Source organism: Hydra vulgaris, chromosome 14 (assembly GCF_038396675.1).
Source record: "Hydra vulgaris chromosome 14, alternate assembly HydraT2T_AEP".
NCBI classification, from domain to species: Eukaryota; Metazoa; Cnidaria; class Hydrozoa; order Anthoathecata; family Hydridae; genus Hydra; species Hydra vulgaris.
This window is the reverse complement of record NC_088933.1, coordinates 6573122-6595968: the sequence shown is the minus strand read 5'-3', so window position 1 is coordinate 6595968 and position 22847 is coordinate 6573122.

The following is a 22847-nucleotide window of genomic DNA, read 5'->3' as shown; positions in this document are numbered from 1 at the left end:
TAATTGATTCGCAGTCAGATGAAAATAAAATAAAATTGATAAACGAGTGAAATCATTAGTGTCTCAGGGAAAGTATTAAAAAATTCCCCACAATAGTATAATATTCAATCATTTGCCAGATGGTAGTTGTAATTTTAGTAAGCCAAGCAGTAATTAATTTACTTAATTATTGTTTTATGTTGATGTGAAGAAAAAGCAGAGAAAGGGAAGAAATAAAAATAGCTTTTGTCCTTTTTGTAAGTATTTTTTTTTCTGAGGATTTTTTGGCAAAAGGTAATGATGTTCCACTTGCATTGTCTATCAGTAAAACTGATGTAAATGAGACTTTTCTTATGCTAGTCCACTTAAAACTTACCCATTAAAGTAAAATAAAATACTAATGTTGTTTGTTATAAAATAATATTATTTAATTTAAGCAAAAATAAATTAATGTTAAACTAGATTGTTGTTTTTATTATTAAATTTAATATTATAATTTAATATTTTTATATTAAAACAAAACAGTGCGTTTTTAAATAGGTTTTACAAAAAATCGCATTCAAAGTTACCCCATTTGTTGGGTAACTTTGAATGACTATTTAAATTAATGTTACACAAAATTCTTTTGTTTAAATATTATTTTGAATTTGAATTATGTATGAGTCAGTTTTAGCCCCTATATTCATTTTATTAAATTTCAAATATTGTCAATAGTGAAGGAAGTGCAAGTAAAAGTATCACAAAAACGATCAAAGTAACCCAATTTATGGAACACAAATAAAAAACTACATGTACTTGTATAGTAACTTCATTAAATATTTTTATGAAGTATAAATTTTTTCACTTAGTTACATAATGTTAACTTAATAATAAGTTGTTATTTAATTGATGAACATTTTTATTATTAAGTTTTATTATTGATTACAATAGCTTTATTATTGAAAAAATTCCAGGAATGTAAAGACAATTATTACTGTGAATAAAAGAATAAAAAAGTTCAAAAAAAGTATTCTAGGAATTATATTTAATAGTAGCTGTCGTGACCCGTAAAATACGAGTCTTAGTAAATCTATCCCACACCGACCTTTTCTATACTTATCCCTTACTTCAATATATTTTAGTAAGAGGTAGAAAAATAATTAAATGCATATATAAAAACTATACTTAGTGCTTACTTTTTAAAGCTATAAAACAAATTTTCTATTAAATTTAACTTTTTAAAACTTTTAACATTTGGATTGACGTTGCGAAAATCGCTATTTATCAACGAATTGAATATCAGTACCAGTAATAATATTTAGAATACTTGCTTGAAATGTGTTAACTAAATACCATTGAAAAAACATTTCAAAAAAAAATTTAAGAAAATTCAAGAAATATCTGGAAAAAGATAATCCCTGTTATTAGGACTCTTGCCTTGCTAATTTTAAAGAAAATTTAAGATTCCTTGTAAAATCTTTTTCATTAAAAAAAGAAAGTTGTCACTTATATGCCAACACCTAATCTATTATTAAGCATATCAAAACCTTAAACTCTACCATGACATATACGCAACAAATTTCTAACGATGTTTTTATGTTTTAAGAAATTTTAAATAGCTTTTTAAAAAATTCTCTGCCTTTCTTTTGTTTTAGTATATAATACCTTTATATATGATAGGCATATATCTATAGACCTTTAAAATTGTTTCACTTTTTATTCTAGAAAATTGGATAAGATTTAAAAATAAAATGCGAAGCACTTTGATCGCTTTGGCATGCAATAATATTATCTTTTAACACTGTTTAATGAGCAGCCGTGGCGCAATGGTAGCACACTTGCCTAAGAAACAAAAGATCGGTGGTTCACACTCCCACCCCTGGGCAAGTTTTACGACATTGGTAAGGAAAACGGCGTGAACTTCCAATTAAATGCTCATTCGCGGTGCTCTGTGATAAGATAGTAAAGACTTTATGGGGCATCTAAATAAAACTAAAAAAAAAAAAATTCAAACAAAAAACTTATTAAACTTTATAAAACGGAGTAGAAATGCTTCATAAAAACTCATATAAATCAAAATTAAACAAATATTGCTACAATAAAATTATCAAGTAAACGTAAATCTGTAACATTTGATACAATTTTTAATAATTTATATAATTTGAAGTTTACGTTAGGTATTCGCATAGACTTTCGTTTACACAGATAAAATATGAACCAAGACGGATTGTGGTTTCAAAAAAATACCAAAAGCTTTGTAAAGTTAAAGATATTTTATTTACGCATTTATTACCAAATTAATAAAACATAGCAATTGTTATTAGTTTTTAACTGTATGCCTATATTGAACAAACACGTCATTTGGTTAATCTAAAAAAAGTAATAAAATTAAAAAAGGAAAAAATGTTTTAACTGAAAACCAATTTAATTATACATAATAACAAAACAAAATATATAAAGAAAAGTATTTATTTACAAAAAAATTTAACTAAATTTGCATTATCAATTACCAACTGTTTACCTACTACATTTTATTTACAAATTAACCAAATACAAAAGTACTAATTACAGATGCAGCGTATTTTTTTTCCTATCACTCTCTCCTCATACTTTACTTTCTACAGGATCAACACTGTATATTAAAAAAAAAAAAAGTTTTTGCCATTAATTTAAGCCCGCACTTTATGTGCCTTTTGAGATGTAGACCCTCTATTTGATCTGCATTAAGGTGAAAAAGCATTGTAAGATATGTCTAAAATAAAAAAAATACAAACCAGTTTACCTGTTGCTAATGCTTTTTCTAGAGCATTGTTGGAAATAGTCAAAATCTGTTAGAATTGAAATTTATTGCAAAGACAATTAGCTATTACACAAAACAACAAAAACACAATTGCTATCGGGTGCAAACAAATTTCGCAATTTGATCAAAAAATAAAATTATTCGTACCTTTATTGCAACAACTAATTTCTTTTTAAACTATTAACAAATGATCAATTTAGCAAATTTTGAATAATTAAAGTTTACTAAGTTTACACTACATTTAACTGTAGACAAAGTAAATATTATAGTTGTTAGAGCAACAAAACAGAACTAAAGAAATAAAATAACAAGAAATTCGCTATGTGATGCATATTATACCTATTGAGTTCTCGCCTAACCTGATTTCTTTCATTTTGATTACAATTTCAGTTCACCTATTATACTTATTGTTCTCGCTTAACCTGATTTCTTTCATTTTGATTACAATTTCAGTTCACCTATTATACTTATTGTTCTCGCTTAACCTGATTTCTTTCATTTTGATTACAATTTCAGTTCACCTATTATACTTATTGTTCTCGCTTAATCTGATTTCTTTCATTTTGATTACAATTTCAGTTCACCTATTATACTTATTGTTCTCGCTTAACCTGATTTCTTTCATTTTGATTGCAATTCATCTCGAATAGCCTAGGCTCATCTCTTTTATTTTAACGACTATTTATCTCAGCTCGCATAACCGGGTTTCTTCCATTTTAAGGAAGTCTAATAATTTCACTTCTTAAAGTACCAGACATAATTAAGCATCAAAGGAGTGTGTAAAAATGTTACCTAAAATAATAAAAGTTGAACTTTTATTTTTAAAGCGAACTTTTAGTTTTCTTACTTAAACTCATCTAAAATGCAGTTAGAGCGAATAAAACAGAGCATAATATAATAATATAAGTAAATATATTATTATATATATAATAATATAATATATATATTCAACTTTACTATTAGTCATATTTAAATTAGATGTTTCGAAATAAATGAGCAATGGGTAAAGATAACATAATTCTATCAAGATTTTTAACTAAAGTTATAAATAAATTAAGATAATCTTATTAACTGGATAATGTTATATATTTAAGGTAGTTCCTAATTAATTATTAACAAAATATTATAAGTATTTAATAAAAAAAGGCATTAAAAAAATAAAAAAATTGATTTTTTACAGACAAAAAATCAAATAAAGCAAATTGATAAATATATAAGGTCTGTCTGCTCAATAAGTACTGCTAGAATTGAACACCGAAATGTAATCCTCTATCATAAAATCCCTTTCATTACTTTGAAATAGACTTAATGGAAGATTTGCAATAAATAAGTAAATACAAAGCTAATAATAGAAAACCTCTAGATATAATCATTTGCTTTAAGTAAAGAAACTTGGGAATATTGAAACTTGTTAAACTACTATTTTTTTTAAATATAAGTTTATTATTCTAAAAGAAAAAAGGTCAATAACACAATGCAGAAAAATTAAAATGGGTGTATGTATGTATGTATGTATGTATGTATGTATGTATGTATGTATGTATGTATGTATGTATGTATGTATGTATGTATGTATGTATGTATGTATGTATGTATGTATGTATGTATGTATGTATGTATGTATGTATGTATGTATGTATGCATGTATGTATGTATGTATGTATGTATGTATGTATGTATGTATGTATGTATGTATGTATGTATGTATGTATGTATGTATGTATGTATGTATGTATGTATGTATGTATGTATGTATGTATGTATGTATGTATGTATGTATGTATGTATGTATGCATGTATGTATATATGTATGTATGTATGTGTGTGTGTATATATATGATGATATAGTATGTTGGATTTCCGTGTTACGGGAAGAGTTCAGCCTCCACTTGTTTGAGAAGGAAGGGGGAGGTCTACAAAAAAGCAAAAAAAAGGGGGGCCTGAGCAAAAAAAGGAGCCCTCAGCAAAAAAAAGGGGGATCAGGTGTAAAAAGTTTTAATTTGATCCGTAATGCGCGTGCGCAGATTTAATAGAGAATCAGGTGTAAAAATTTTTAATTTGATCTGTAATGCGCGTGCGCAGATATAATAGAGGATCAGGTGTAAAAAATTTTAATTTGATCCGTAAAGCGCGTGCGCAGATATAATAGAGGATCAGGTGTAAAAAAATTTATTCATATAAAAAAACTGTTACAATTAAAAATAGGTTACAATTAAAAAAAAAACAAATAAGTTTATTCGTATAAATATTTATAATTTAATTCGAATGGAGGAGCGTCGCATATCCATTCTTCTTGTGCACCCTCGCATATCCGCTCTTTTTCTTTTTTAAGTCTTTCAATTCTAGTTTTATACATTTTTCCAAATTAAGACCTCGGAGAGGTGTTTTTAATTTTAAGTGAGGTTGTTTGAATTCAAACGGTGGTGCGTCAAGTTTCAACTCCCAGTTGTCATTATTATTATTATTCATTTTTATATCTAAAAAAAAAAAAAAGAATGTTAGTATAAAGTTGTATGAAAATAGGAATAAAAAAGCAATAAAAAATGAGGAATAAAAAAAGACAAAATGTAATAAAAAAAAATATATTTCTGAATAAAAATAATACAAAAAGTTATTTGTTGAGTTGACAACATTGGCATATTCCACATTTTTTAACGCAGAAATAGCGCTCATTTAATAAGCGTGACTTCATCATCGCTTTTTTTTTCATTAAGAAAAGGTAGGGATACATTGCTATAAAATAAGAAAATTGGTTGAAAAAATTTTTTTTATTTATTTTAAAAAAATAAAAGAAAATGAATATACCTCTCAATTGATTTCTTACTTTTTTGGATGGTTTTTTTTTGGAATAGCCATATTTTATTTTATTAATTTTTTTTCAATCTATAAATATAAAATAACATCCTTTATATGTACAAACTGATCTGTAGAAATAAAATAATATTGTTGTAAAGTCCAATTAATATAATTTTTTAATAAAATATAAAAATGTTCATATTGTGTATTATTTAAAAAAGGTTGAATATAGTGTGAATCAAAAATTTCAATGCCTATATATATAAAAAAAGCTTGATCGAAAAAAAATTCCAAATGTTTTCTAAATAAAAATCGAGGACTAATGTCAGTTGTTTTGTAAAAGGATTGATCCCAAATAATATATTCTGAATCGTAGTATTCAATTGGTATTACTTTGGCAAGTTCTTTTAAAAATGTTTGTATCTCAACTTGTATTCTAGTAAATCCCATATTTCTTTTACATAATTGTTTTAACGTTGGTATTTTTTCATATTTATAGTTTAGTTTTGTTTGACCACAAAACCATACCCATTAGTGATAATGCATGTTGTATTCTTCGAAACTTTTTCTTTGTACTTGCATTTTTTTAATTAGTTATCAAAAAAAAAATTAAAAAAGTTGTTTTACAATATTAACATGAATAAAACAAGGTTCTGTAATATAAAAATACTGTTGTTTGGCCCAGTTTATATATTCCATTACTAAATGATATTGTATTTTCATTATATCTATTTCTAGTTGTTTATGTGGATAAGCAAAATACAATATTTCTGTAAAAAGTAAATGAAATAAATTGTAAAGATAACGTCTTTGAAGATGAAAAAATAATAAATGTTTCTTTTTTTTGACATTCCATTCGAAAAAGATGTGTTTATGAAAGCAGTAAAATAATAATCTAATATCATCTTTATTTTTCCATTTGGAGAGTGGTAGTTTGGTTTTATCGAATACAGAAATGATTTTATTTTGTAACTGTTCAAACTCAAAACATAAATCTTCATAATCAAAACATAAATTTACATAAATCTTCCAAGGTGAGTTTTGATTGATTTTCAAAGTTAAATTTGTTGATGTTATCTAATCTATTATTATATCGTAATGAAAAACATAATAAGAAAAATGTCGCTCGTGTGGATAAACCCAAATCAGTGTTTCATCCTCAAAGTTTTTAATGTGAGAATGAATGTTTTCCAAATAAACGCAACGTTCTTTAGTTTTTTGTCCAACTTTTTGACTTTTTTTTTCGTTCCATTTGTTTTCTACGAATATGCAGAAAGTAGTGAAATGAACTAATTTCTTTTTCAAGTATGTAGCTAATATTGCCCCAGTTGCTGCCTATTATTTTTTATTAGTTATCTAAAAAAAAATTACAAATATATAAAAAAATACAATAAAAAAATTGAATTGTTTCCCAAAAAAAAAGTTTTTAGAGGAAATCAGGTTCTTGGGCACATTCTGGTGTTTTAGGTGGTTCAGCATTAAGAAAATGATAAAAATTCAAAAGTTCTTCTTGCTTGGCTTTAATGACAGCACTTGGATAAAATGTATTTGGTGGAGAATAAACAGGTGGTAGATTTTTAATCATGCTTTCTTCGTATGTTGGCAATCGTGGTATTTTATTTTAATATTTATTCACAATGTCTAAACGATGAATGGCTTTACACATTCCAATTTACTTTCCATAGTTTCATAAATATGACCTCGTTCAGCTTCTATAATGTTGTCTTTGAAGTACTCTACAATATCCATTGCAGTTTTTAAATTTTCTTTGATTCCTTTTGCTATTCTGAGCATGAACCTGATACTTTTCACATTGGCAATAGTTAGTTCAAGACTGATTTGTCTGAATATTTCTACTGAATTCATTTTTTTTATTAGTTAATCTAAAAAAATAATGTATAAAAAATAGAGATAAAAAATATTAATACATACAAAAAAATTAGGAAAAACCATTTTTTACATAAATATATTATTGAATAGTAATAGAAATAAATAAGTTATTATTAATAATAAATTGTTTTAGTTTTTCGTGCGAAATAAAATTGGGGAAACCAACAGCTACATTATATTCTTCAGTAGGTTTATCAAAAGAACTCGCGTTTAAACTTTGTATATAATTTTCGGGGGTGATAGTATGAGCAAAAAATTTATCATTGTTTTTTAGAGTAAAAAATATTTTTTTTGCAAAGGGCCTTTTTAAAACATCATCGAGCTCACTTCGAATGAGTTGGAAGAAAATGGCTACATTGTTTACATTTGTGCTTCGAGTATATATTTTTATACGATAATAATACCCTTCAGGTGAGAAAACAGCTTGCGAATAATAAGCTTCATCTGATAGCAGTCTTGGATTCATTTGATTGAGTATGATGATATGTTTGTCTTTAAATAGGTGTTGCTTTACTTGTGGTTGTTAAATTGATTTTTTTAATGCTAAGAATTCTGTACTGTTTTCTTCTACGATTTGATTAAGTTTTGTTATTTCTTGATTGAGATTTTGTACATCTTCTTAATTTTCTAAAACCATCATGTTGTCATATAAGAGATTTTTTAATTCTGTCATTTCTTTGTTCATTTCTTCTAGTGTTTGATGAAGTTTGGTATTCTCCTCTTTCAGTTTTTTAATTTCTTGCTCTTTTTCTTTTGAGTTGACTATTTGTTTAGTTAGGATTTCTTGATGATTTTTCATTCCACTCATGATGTGGTTAATAGAAAGATTCAAATAATTTAAATTTTTCTTTTCGTCTTGAATAATTTGCTCAAAATATTGGTTATGTTGTTCTTTATAACGTTGAAAACAGATTACAGAGTGTTCATTACAAAGTTAAAACTCTAAAGATTCTTTCATTCGTGTCTCGATAGTCTTGTTGTATACATTCAATTTCTCTTCTTTTATATCCAAGATATTGAGCCAAACTTTCCCATTGCCATTGTAAACGTCCAGCTATTTTCAGTTTAATTTGTATAAAATTCATTTTTATTTTTGCTGAAATTTTTATAACATTTATTATAAAAATTTATCGTTAATAATTTATTATAAATATTTTACATTCTGTTAAGTTAAGTAAAAGTTCTTCGTTTTCAATTTCGTTTTGCCATCGTGTTAAAATAAAATACAAATGATTAATGGCTCTTTTTTTGTCTTTGTGGTGTGTAATGTAAATAATTAAAATTTTTTTTATTTTATCAAAGTTTTTCTTATAATTTCCATCAATTTTTTTAATTTCGTTTCTTTTAAAATTTAAATATATTGCTAATTGCTTCCAATGGGTGTGAAGTTCTTTTGCTGTGGTATTTATTATTATTTTCATCATTTTTTTCTAAGATATATTATAAAAAAATACTAAATATTTTGTATATATAAAAGTAGAAATATAAACAAAATAAACAAAAATATAAACAAAATAAACAAAAATAAACAAAAAAAAAAAGACTATAAAAAAATTTATTTCTACAAAAATATACAAAAAAAATTCACAAAATTTCGTTTCCTGTATATTGCGTTTCTAAAAAAAAAAAAGAAACTTTTACAAAAACTAAATATTTATTTTATTAATAAAAAAGCAGTAAAGTTAAACTTACGAGGTGAGTCAAACTTTTGCTTTTTTCAAAGGGCTTCGATTAAGTCGTTTACGACTGCTAGTCGTTTATCTAAAAGAGAAAAAAATGATGGTTACAAAGATATTAACAATATTACATTTTTTTTTAAAAAAAATAGAAAATTTTTCATCTTTTACAATAAATAATTTAAATTCGTTTTATTTTTCCAAAGGATATATCCTTTTGTTAATGTTTGTTACCATTTTTTTTTTTTTTACTAAAAAAAATATAAGTTGTTTTATATAAGAAAAAACCATGTTGTTTTTGTAATAAGCAAAAATATATATAAATAAAAAATATCCTTTTTTTATAAAAATGCCTAAAATTAGGTATACTCCTAGATCATTAGACACTGTCAATATGGCGCGTACAAAAACAACAGTTCCTAGAACAAAAAAAGCAGTTCAAACACAAACGAGTCCAAAACAGAGTTCAACATCGACAGAGGCTGAAAGTCAGTATTTACCGAACAATTGTAAAAGAATATTATCTTGTTTACGAAGAACAAATAACAGATAGAAAGATAATAAAACAAACCGTAAACTTGGAAGAGTTGGTAAAAGAATAATGTCGATATTAAACATCAATTAAAAGAAGCAAACATAAGACGTAAAAATAGAAAATATTTTATAGTAAAAAAAGTTTATAAAAGATATTTTATTTTATCATTTAAATATTTTAATTTTCTTTTAGCGTTTCTTCGCTTGTACGATTTACTCTTTTTCTAAAATAAAAAAAAAAACTTTTGAAAAAAACGCTCTTAAAAATTTATATTTTAAAAAATAGAGTAAAAATAACTTACTTTTTTAACGAGTTTTTCTATATTTTTTTTGACTTTTTTATCAACTTTTTCTATGTCTTTTTCGTGTCTTTCCACGACAAATCTATTTCTTTATCCTCTCTGTTGTCTTTTTCTACATCATCTTTTTTAATACTTTTTAGATTTAAATAGTTTTTCAAAAATATCGTTATCTTCTTCGATTATAATAACTTATTGAGGTATGTTAAATCCTCAGCGACAAACTCCAATTCTTGTTCTAAATCTTCGAGTATTTTTCTTCCATTGTCTTGGTGCGTTTTCCAATTCTTGTTCGAGCCATTTGATTTTGTTAGCAAAAAAAAACACGCTTTTTATGTAAAAAATTAAATCTCTACAGATTAGCGCAATATAAAAGACAAAGTGAAGCAACTTTATCCAATAAAAAGAAAATGCTGTGTCATGGTAGTTAAATTTAGAAAGTTTTAATACCGTTTTTATAAACAAGAATAAAGAGATTAAAATAGGGAGTAAACAACTTTTTAAAAACACTGCAAAGAAAAAAACTCTGCGATAAGTGTTAAAATAACAATTTAAATGAATTCAAAACTCCATGAACCATCACGTCGACGTAGCATAGTGCATTCGTTCGCCGCACTATGTTTCAAACGCCATGCCATTAGACCGTCGTAGGTTCGACTCTCGTTGAAGGTAGTAGAAAGTTTAGCAAGTTTAGAAAGTTTAGGAAGATCAATGTTAAAAACACTAACTCGCAAGAATTAGTGAACACTAACTCGAAAGAATTTGTGAGTTTGTGGAGTGAAAAATACTAAATCGTCAGACTTAGTGGAGTGAGAACGAGTGAGCGTACGAGTGTGTGAGTAAGCAGGCTAAGGAAAATCAGACAGGAGTAAGTTAAGTAAGGACTAAGTAAGGTTAAGTAAGTAAGTAAGTATGAAATACGGCCGTATAAAAAATAAACACTATAAGAAAAACATAAGTAAGTAGGCCTACTAAGATAAAGTAAAGATGGAATAAGTAGGGTTGTGTCAGGGTGAAACCATGTTTTTTTATCTTGTAAAAAAAAGACATAAAAAAAAAAAGTTAAAGTCAAAAGTTAAAGTCAAAAAACTGATCCTAATAATACAAAACTAAGAGCTCTAAGACGTAGAAGAGCTAAGAAAAATTTGAAAAAAATAAAACGTCAATATTGTAGAAAAGCACTGATGTGTTATCGAAAAACAAAAAGCGAGTACATAAATAATAAACAAAATCGTGAAATGGATCGAGTAGGAAAACCGATATATCATTTTGTTTTAACAAAAGTGGATCGAGATAAACAAAGAAATATTTAAAGAAATGAGACATAGAAGACATAGAGGACACAGGGGTGCTAAAAGATATATTTTTGTTCACCGAAGATCAAGACCTCACCCTAGATCTCATCATTCTTTAATTGGTAAAGGGCGAAAACATATACTTAGAAAGCGTGGTAAAGGTATCCTTGGTAGCCTATTAGGAAATATACCCATACTTGGTGGTGTATTTAAAACCATATTTTAATCGGATTAAAAGACAAGTATAAAAAAGCTCAACTCTGCAAACGTTTATTTCAAAAAATGAATTCATTGCAAGCGTGTAAACAAACGCATAGAAGAACGCACAACAAAAAGTATTGCAAAAAACGTTTTATCACTAAATTTCAACAACATGTAAAAGAAAACTTGAACGAGTATATTTGGCTCTTAAAAGATATGAAGAAATATAATAAAATCTCTTTGAAAAATTTACGAACAGATACGAGCTCGCGAGGTGAATACATTTTAACCAATGAATACAAAAATGGTATCGCTGAAATTATAAGTGTTAGCAAAGATACTGGACACACGAAACCATCTACGTTTTTCGGCGGTTTGATATTGGATTATGATATTATAAATAAATTATACACAATATCTCATGTAAATAAAGAAATATTTTATGTTGCTAATGAAATATCAAAAATAAATTGTTAAAAAAAAATATTTAATGGTGTTTTTTCTGTTGTTTTTTTATAAAAAAAAATTATAAATTTAGTTTTTTGATATAAAAAAAAATTCATTAAAAAAAAAAAAGGATTTTAAAACTTGTTTACAAGGATTTTTTAAATCAATTAATAATTTAGAAACTTCTACCTTTACAGGTAATGATAGTTTAAAACAAGTCCATGGTAATTTTAAATTATTTTTTCGTTTGGATGGAAGTAAACAAATCAAAGTAACTCATGGTAATAATAAAGCCCATATTGATTTTATTTATGACGAAAGCAAACACGAATTCGAAATGGTATCAGAAGACTTTGTTGATGTTATTAAAGAGTCATGTAACATTTGGCTACTCGAAGAAGCAGACATTATACAAAATGAGTTATGAAACTTATGCAGAGATTTGTTATCCATTTCCATAATTATATGATTTTTATATTTCGCTATTTACAGCTAATAGTAATGCAAAGGGAGATTTTTCATTGACACATTGTTTGAAACAGGGTCGATTTATTAAAGTAACTCGTTACAATGATAAACTCATTATTGTGTTTATATATGAAAACGGGAAGAACATTCTTTTGAAATGACTGAAAAAAACTTTTTACTGTTTGCTCTAAATTCTCATGGAGAATGGCTTATCAACAAAAAAGACAGAAAAGACATTATAGATCTAAGCGAGGAAGATCTAAGATACGTAAGCGAGGAAGAGTCCGACGAGGAAGAGGATTAGCTGATTTTATAACCCCTAAAAATGTAACCAACGCTTTGCAAGTGGGTTCGCTGTTATACGGTATAAAAAAAGCGTGGAAAGGCAAAAAAACAAAAACTCCTCCTGTTCCTGTTGTTACAAAACCTGCCAACCCTTATATGCCTCCAGATAAAGTGTTTGAAGTATATTAAAAAAAAATAAGACAGTTGTAAAAAAAATATTATATTATTTCAACTAAAGAATAAACATCTATAAATAAAATATTGTCTTCTTTTTCTTCTCCTTTTTTCTTTTTATAACGTTTCATAAGATTTGACTTTTTTCCTTTGCAAGTTAAACAAATTGTTTTATGAAGATGTATTTTTGCTGATTTTTTGGTGACGGTGTTAAAAATCCATACTTCTTTATTTTTAACGTGTATAGTGCAGTTTTTTAACAAGTGTTTTTTTTTCTTTTAAAACAACAAAAAACAACTCGCCATATCCGTTACACGTAGCACATTTTTCTTCCATGGTTTCTTCTAGCAGCGTATGTGTTGACCTCTTCATGTTTGTTTATATTAAATTCAGAGCTATCTGTCTTTTTATTTCTTTTTTAGTCATACGCTCATCAATAGGAACATCTAAAAATTGATTGGCTGTCTTTAAGCGTGTGTAATTGTTTGCATAAATCCTATCCATTTCAGTTTGGATCATGTAATAAATATTTTCCTCGTTCATCACAAATGGAATAACCTGAATATCCAATACAGATAATTTGTCCCACGTAGCTTCATAATTTGTTCTTAAGAATCCTGCATCTTTTAAAAATCCTTTAATAGCATTTTGAGCTAATATTTGCTTTTCATAAATATCATAATTCAGAGAAATTTGTTTTGTTTTCATAGACAATAGATCTCTTTCCAGATTTTCCTGTTTTCTCATATATAAATGCAATTGCATGTCTTTTTCAAATAGTTGTTTGGCAGTGTTATCAAGATGTGGAAAGAGTTCATTTTTAACAAATTGAAAAAATGAATAGAGATTTATTTGAACTTGTGCAGAAGCATGAAGAGTTGTTACTTCATAAAAATAATGATTTAACAGTCTGCACACTGAAGGTAAATAAATTTGATCAGTATATAATACATTTTCACTGCGAAAGACTAGAGCTACAAAATAGGCGGCAAATGCTCCACATAAACTACTATCATTCCATTAAAAATGGAAATTCATAGTATGAAAAAAATACGTTTTGATTGCCAGTAATTTTACTATATTTTAAAATAAATTTGGTAAACCAATAAAACTCGCAATTCTCTGCTGTCCATTCTGTAGGAAAATGATGTGATTGTCGTATATAAGAATTAATTTCAATTTCATTGTAGTTTATATTAATAGTGTTGATTTGTATATTGCTATTTACTTCTTCTACTGCTTCAAAGAAATATTTATTAAATCTTAAATGTTTTGGAATTTGTTGTAATACACTTTCTTCTCCTAAACTATCAAAACAAAAAAATGACCCTTGTCTTTTTTCATCAACACTCTCCAATGTTGACCTGCTTCTTTTTTGGTTTCATTGTTGTAAATGATAAAAGAAACATTTTTTTTCATTTGATTAATAATATGAATATGAGTTTTTGTTTGACTCAACTGATCAAAAGCATATACTCCTATAAAATAATTTTTAAATTCTGAATTTTTAAAAAAATGAGACAAAGATTCATCTGTGGCCATTTCATTTTTCTTCTTTTTCTAAACTAAAAAAACTCGTAATAAATATAGTTACAATAGCGTGTAATATATTAACAAATAAAGTTTTTTTAATTAATAGGACAAAGTTGTGGATTTTCGAGTAAATTATCAAATTGACTGTTTTTAAAACATTTTTCAATACTGTAAGAATTTAATGTTATTCTTTTAGAATCGAGTACATTTTGTAGAAAATCATATGATTTTTTATCAGTAAAATGTTCTTCTTCTACACGATCAGATGAGGGTGAAGAATTTCCAGACTTGTTTTCATAATGTTTAGATCTTTGAGACACTTCATCTAGCGCGCACTCTGCGCAATTGTTGTGAATTTTTGTAATGATGCTATCAACGCGATTTCTTTTTAATAAAAAAAAATATGTAAAAAAATTTTTAAAAAATGATTTTTTATACTTTTTTATTCATTTTATTAAAAGAATACGCTTCTTTTTTTAATAAAAAAGCAATTTTTTTAGTTGTGGTTGTTAGATTTCGAATTTATTACTAATCAAGAGATCCATACATAAGGAAGAAATTGCATAAGAGAGTTATGTTTACGTTCAATTAGTGATAAGAAGTTTTTTCATACACAAGTAATACCTTGTGAAAAGTTCGAAAACTTGGAAGAAAAATATAAAAAAGTATTTTTATACTGTCTGAAGAATATTCACGGATTAGAGTACTATCCCACTTTCAAATATACCAGCGAAATCATATTTTGCTGCTCCGTTGTAGATTACTTAAAATCAATATTTTCAAAATTCGAATCCAATCTCGTGTTTTATAAAAGTGGCAACATGGAAAAAAATGTTTTGAGTGCGATAAAAGAGCAAAAAATATATACATTTGATTTAAATAAATTACTATTTCCAAAATTGTGTAAACTACCTACTTATTTTAACAATGAAAGTTTATGTTTAGAACACTATCAACATAGCTATACGAAAAACACACTCATGAACACTGTCCAAAATACGAAACATATATGTTTGCATCTTATTTAGAAGATTTTGTTAATGGTTTGATTAAAACAGGAAACATACAACAATATACAGAATTTAGTGTTGCTGAATACGAAAGTTTTATTCGTTTAATAAAAGACAATATTCGTTGCGTACACGTATTAAAAAAAGACACTTTTTTTAATACGTGTACGCGAATGTTTTGATAATATATTTCGTATTAGCAAACTTGTATATCAACTTTTTGAAATGGAAAAAAAATAAAAAAAATAAAAAAATGTCTTATTTATAATCCTTCTTTCGCGGTTACATAATATTTGGTATAATTAGTGTTTTTGTGTATAGGTTGTTTCGATACTATTTCGTTAGTATTGTAATTATAAACTTCGTCCTCTTTTCTGTATAATACCATTGAAATGTTAAAATTTCTTTTAAAGAAAAAAAACCATTGAGCAGTAGGGAACATTTCTATTAAACTTTTTTTCGTGAAAATTACAACGTTCAAAGGCTTTATAAATGTAAACTTTATCTCCTTCTTGTTGTACTTTTTTTTCTATAAAATATTCATATATAGGAGCAGGTGTATAAATGGTGTAATAGGCATTATGAAAAACTTTATCGTTGAACGAAAAGCAAGGCAGTTGGTCCATGCAAGCAGGATAAACTTGTTTTAATATTTTACAATTTTTCTTTAAGTTATCATACTCCCATTTGTTAGATAGATAAGGAAACAAAAAAATTTTTCAAAGACTGTTTAAGTTTGCTTTTCCATGAAGTGCATTTCTTTTCCATGTTTTTTGATTTGTAATAAAGTTCATATACTTTAATAAACTCTTCTAGTTTTATTTTTAATTCTTTGTGTTGTTTTTCTACTGTTGTTTTGGTTATATTTCAAAAATCATCGTTTATCATGCGACATACTTCAAACATGGTTGTTCTCCATGAAGGTGATTGTTCTGCAAAATTCATATAACGACGAGAAGGTTTTTCAAACAAATGAAGCCAGTTTTCATAGTCTTTAGCTATAAATATATAATACAAATCCTTGTATTTTTCTTCTTCCAAGTTCAACTCCAAGTTAAAATTTTTTAAATAAGTAAATATAATTTATTGCCAATCTTCATACGTGTTATTTAAATGGTGAAATTCAAATAACATAGGATGTATTTCATTATCTGGATAAAAAAGTTGAACAGCTTTGATGAGACTTTCGTCGAGTTGTTTGCTAGTCATTTTCTCTTTCAAAAATGAACTAGAATTTATTTTTTTACCCTTTATATAGGAAAAATAGATAAGAAAAAACAAGTTTTTTATTAATAAAACAGGTTTTTTTAATTCAATTAAAAAAATTACAAAAGAAAATTATTCTTCGTCTTCTTTTGGTACTTCTGGTTCGATTTTGGCTTTTTTAGCTTCGCTTTCAGCAAACTCGGCACAGGCTTTCTTTAAATTATGATTATAATTTCTAGGAACACCATTTTTATTCATCGTGTTGTGGAAAGATGGTTCTACAGCCATTAATCTTTCGTACTCTGTAACATGAATCTCATCATCTTCTTTTGCTAAACGTATACCAAAACCGTTAAACTCGACTGATTTAATTGATTAAAAAATGTGTTTGGATTGTAAAAAAATGGAAAAGGAAGAAAATAGTTAATATGAAAGAACAAGAATGGAAATTGTAAAATTAAAATTTTGATGGTAGTATTCAATTAGAAAAATCTTTAGTTGTAGAAAATTACGATAAAAAATTAGTAAAAAAAATAAATGATTTATTTTAAATATGTGGATAGATACTGATTTTAATACTGGTGTACATTTTTTACCTTGTATTAATGAACTTTTTAATAGACCACGAAACGAAAACGATTTAGAACAGTTTGAAATTTATTATTATTGGTTTGGACATTGTGAACTTTGTGAAAAAATATATTTGTTTTGTTTTAATTGTTTTTTTTGTAAATTAAGTTTTGTAAAAATTGTATTGTTTCTCATAAGGAAAAAAGAGAACATGTAGTTTATTCTTTAGAAAAAAAGCACAATGTATGTATTTAAATTTTTTTTAGATGATTAAAATAAGAGATGCACATCGCAAACAAGATCAATGGTATCTTTATGAAGTAAAAGAGTTTAAAAGACTCGTTATTAGAGACATTCAAGAATGGTCTTTTTATGAAACAAAAGAGAGTGCTTGTTTTGATTTAAGGAGCACAAATGATTAAATACTTCAACCACAACAGCGTATTTTAGTAAGTACTGGAGTTTATATCGACTTGTACCTCTTCTCTTTGAACTCGAGGCAAGTGATATTTACAAAATGTTCGTAAAGATTTTGAAAATATGGGAATGTTTGGAAGATTTTAATTGTAAAGAAATGTCTCAAGAAATGTCTCAAGAAGTGTCTCAAGAAGAATTTGATGACTTTGAAAAAAAAATTCGTCAAATCAAACCGGAAAAACTACGAGTTATCAGTTATTCTGAAGAAAAAACCTTAGCAATTGAAAAAGAAATTTTATTTTAGAACAGTTTGAAATTTATTATTATTGGTTTGGACATTGTGAACTTTGTGAAAAAATATATTTGTTTTGTTTTAATTGTTTTTTTTGTAAATTAAGTTTTGTAAAAATTGTATTGTTTCTCATAAGGAAAAAAGAGAACATGTAGTTTATTCTTTAGAAAAAAAGCACAATGTATGTATTTAAATTTTTTTTAGATGATTAAAATAAGAGATGCACATCGCAAACAAGATCAATGGTATCTTTATGAAGTAAAAGAGTTTAAAAGACTCGTTATTAGAGACATTCAAGAATGGTCTTTTTATGAAACAAAAGAGAGTGCTTGTTTTGATTTAAGGAGCACAAATGATTAAATACTTCAACCACAACAGCGTATTTTAGTAAGTACTGGAGTTTATATCGACAAAATAGATACAAATTTAGCAGGACATGTATATTCAAAATCAGGTATAGCTTACAAATATGGTGTTGTAGTGTTAAATTCTCCAGGAATAATAGACGCTGATTATAAAGATGAAATTAAAGTGCTATTAATGAATCTTTCCGAAGAAAATTATATTATTAAACATGGAGATGCTGTTGCTCAAATGGGATTTGTGAAAATGTTTAAAGCTATAAAAAATGTAATAGAAATTGATGGGTGTTCTTGTCGTCAAGTGAAAATGTCAATGATTAAAGACGTAGAAAGAAAGGGTGGTTTTGGTTCCACTGGAAAATAAATTTTTTTGTGATATTTTTTTATAATTTTTTTTTGTTTTTTTAGATTAGTAATAAAAAAATTATGGCTGACAAACCTTCATTTACCATTTACACTGACAATCCGAGTATTTTGTTCAATGGATTATATAATGAGAAAATAATGAATTTAGATTTTCGACTAACCATTTTAGAAGAAATGCACAATAATAATAGACATGGTTGTAAGATATGGATTTTTGAAAATTTTAGGAGCAATTAAAAAATAAAGGCAAAGTTTATTATAGTGTTCCCTTTTATTATAAAAATTATCAATTTTTAATGAAAATGAATATCAATATGAAATGTGATAGCCATGAGGAAGAAGAAATTGGATTGTATATTATAATGAGATCCTCACCTAATGATGCTATATTAAAATGGCCTTTTATAAATCACGTCATTACATTTAAACTGTGTGGACCTAATGGTAAACAAATGAAAACAAGTTTTATTACTGAGAATAATGTGTCTTTTCAACGACCAGCTAAAGATGGAGAAAATGTTGGTTATGGATATTGCAACTTTATAAAAAAGCAGACATTAATGATTACTTAATTGAAAATAATTTGTACATTAAATGTAAAATTAAATAATTTTTTTAATTATTATAAAAAAAAACCTTCTGGGAATACTATTTTTTAAGTGTAAAATTAAATAAATTTTTTATTGTAATAACTTGTAAAAAAATTTTTTCAGACTTAATTATATATAATTTTTTTTTTTAGATTAACTAACAAAACATGGAAATAAATAATTAGGATTTGGTGGAAAAAGAAAACAACGTTATGTATAATACGCTTCAAAAGGTGTTAAAGTTTTTACAAATGGTTGATGCAGCTCAATTGATCGAAATCAATGATAAAAAAATAAAAGAAATCAAAAATGATGTTTGTGTTATAGATAGTGGTTTACTATCTTACGTTTGGGAGGATATCGAAATACACAACATGTATTAGTCACTTCTTATGAAAATGTTTACAGAGTGCAATAAATCTGTCAATATGTTTTATAATTTTCAAAAAAATGGTATTATCATAACACCAAATGATAAAATAATTTTAAATTGTAGAAGATGCTTGAGAATTATTTTAGAAATTTGATAAAAAGAACAATGTTAACAAGTATTAATTTTCATGATAGTGTTTTGTTTTTCTAATTTTTTTATTGTAATTTTTTTAGACAACTAATTAAAAAATGAATAATGAAAACTGGACTGAAGATCATGTTCAATGGATTACCAAATATTACAAGCCACATCATTCTGAACAGGAATTGTGGAAGATTTTGGTAGAATTATCACCTGTTTTTTGTTTTCATTTTGTTATCATTGAAAATTTTTTAACCAAAGATGAACATCAAGATGGAATATAGGGAGAGTTTGAAAAAATAACAGAAATTATAAATAAAAATAACGAACTGATAAAAAATTACCTAAATCTACGTGATTTTTTAATAGAATTGATAAATCGTATGATTGTCATTTGCAATCTTGCGATTGAAGATGATCAGTTTATAGTAACAAAAGAAAAAGAGGAATTTTCGAGAAGAGATGAAGTCATGTTTTCCTTTATAAAATCAAATGTTGATATGAAAGATTTTCATTATATTTCAAAGCATGAAGAAAGATTATTGTTAAAAAAAACAATTAAAAATTATTTTATCACTACTTTTATAAATATTCTAATGATTAAAATTTTTTTTAACTTTGTATTTTTTTAAAATTTTTGTACTTTAAACTTTGTATTTTTTAGGTTAACTAATTAAAAAAATGGAGTTTCTTCACGAGTTTTATTGTGGAAGGTATATTTCGAATATTTAGCTTGAAGCTTGATAAACACAATGCTGATATCGCTTATGAATATCGAAAAGTAAAATATTTTATCAAATATGGTAGTTATGCTGATTATTTTGATAAAAGTTTGGATATGAATGGAGATGGAGTAAAAGAAGCCAATGAGGAAATGAATAAATTAATTCGAAAAGATGCTGAAAAAGATGGTTTTAAAGAAAGATTAAAAACTTTAGAAATTTATATTCATGCTCTATACAAATTATTTACTTCAAATAAAAAAGATATCGAGTATTTGAAAAGAAAAATAGATTATAAGAATGAGAAACAAAGAATGAGAGACAAAGATATGTTTGATTATATTGAAAAAAATGTTCCTCAATTTAATAGAGAAATAATGAAATATTTTTATTTACAGAGTGAAATTGAAAAAATATTATTTGTACGTGAGGAATTACAGAGTTCATTTTTAAAAACGATGGAAAATTTGAGTACTTTTTATTTAGAGTAAATAAATTTTTTTATTTTTTTTTCGATTACATAATAAAAAATGGAAAATGAAACAGGTACAAAGGAAGAACTTTCAGCTGGTGATTATTTAGAACTTTGTGAATGTGAAACTCTTTGTTCGGATAGTCAAAAACGTATTAAAGAAACAACTGACGTGTTATCTGAATTTAAAACATTAATGAATAATGTAAACAAACTTCTTGATGACACCGACTCTTCTTCTTAATTTTTTTTATTGTAAAGATAATAAATAGTATTTTTAATTTTTTTTAGATTACATGATAAAAAAAATTGTAAAAATAACAGTACGATCAACCAATAGTTTTAGGACACCTGTAGTAACCACATCTAGATATATAGAACTATGTCCAAATTGTCAAAAAGCTAAAGTTGTTTATGCGATGAACGAACCAAAGAAAAAAATTTTATGATTCATTTTTTTTATTTTTTATTGTATTTTTTTTAAATTACATAATAAAAAATGTCTTTTGAAAAACAAGTTGAAAAATTAATCACTCAACTTTTAATAATATCAGCTGGTATTTATGATGAAAGTCAAACAATACGAATGTTAACACAACAAGCTGAGTCTTGTCCAAAAGAATATTGTACTGGTTTTAGTCTTTGTGAATCTTGTAAAGGAACTTATGATTACATTCATTGTTATATTCACGAAGAAAATAATAAAGAAACTGTACTTGAAATATATAAAAATTATACTTCATTATGAATGAATTTTTTGTAATTATTTTTTTTAGGTTGCATAATAAAAAACTGAATGTATTTTATGAAGGTTAAATTGGTAAATATGAAGATGGAAGTTTTGGTATCTTTAATGATAAAATTGTAAACATAAATCTTGTACCTCTTCTCTTTAAACTCGAGGCAAGTGATATTTACAAAATGTTCGTAAAGATTTTGAAAATATGGGGGTGTTTGGAAGATTTTAATTGTAAAGAAATGTCTCAAGAAATGTCTCAAGAAGTGTCTCAAGAAGAATTTGATGACTTTGAAAAAAAAATTCGTCAAATCAAACCGGAAAAACTACGAGTTATCAGTTATTCTGAAGAAAAAACCTTAGCAATTGAAAAAGAAATTTTATTACAGTGTTTATCAGCAATAGCGTTTTCAGAATATGGTTTAACTCAACATGATTCAGAATTATGTAAGAAATTTGCAAAAAAAATAGGCTGTATGGAAACATTATTCCATGTTATTTGTAAAAACCGGTAAATGTGTGCATAACCCTAACTCTAACCCCTGACCCTAACCCTAACCCCTAACCCTAACCCTAACCCAGCAAAACAAATGGTTTGTCAGAAGTTTTTCTAAAAAAGACAAGGAAATATCATAAACGCGAAATTCTTTGTTTGGGATTATGTCCATGTCAAAATAACAATTTGTGTTTTAAATGTCAAATAAACAAAAAAGCGATTATACACTTAGAATTTAATGATTATGTAAGGAAATATAAACATTTTTTATATATGGACGTGTAAATACTTTTTTTATAATAAAAGCATATTTATTTTTTACTTTATCTATTTCAGTCAGAGTGATAAATGTTTTTTGAAATAAAAAAATGTCAATATTTTTTAGATGAATAAAATAAAGATACTGAGATAATGATAACAGATAATGAGTTATCTGTTGTCTTTGTCTCAGTATCTTATTTTTCTTTAAGCAGCAACAAAGTTAGATTTTACGTTCAGAAAAATTTTTTTTTTGTTATATTTTGTGAAAAATATTTTGATCAAGTGTATTATATGTTATTTTTTTGTTAGATGAATAAAATAAGAAAAAATAATGATAAAAATATGCTCAAGTTATTAAGTGAACAAAAAAACCTATTAACAGAAGATGAAATGATGGCTATAAAGTTTTTGTCGATTGTTAATGAACAAGACGATTTATCATCTATAGTGGAAAAAATTGTCGACCAGAACATTATT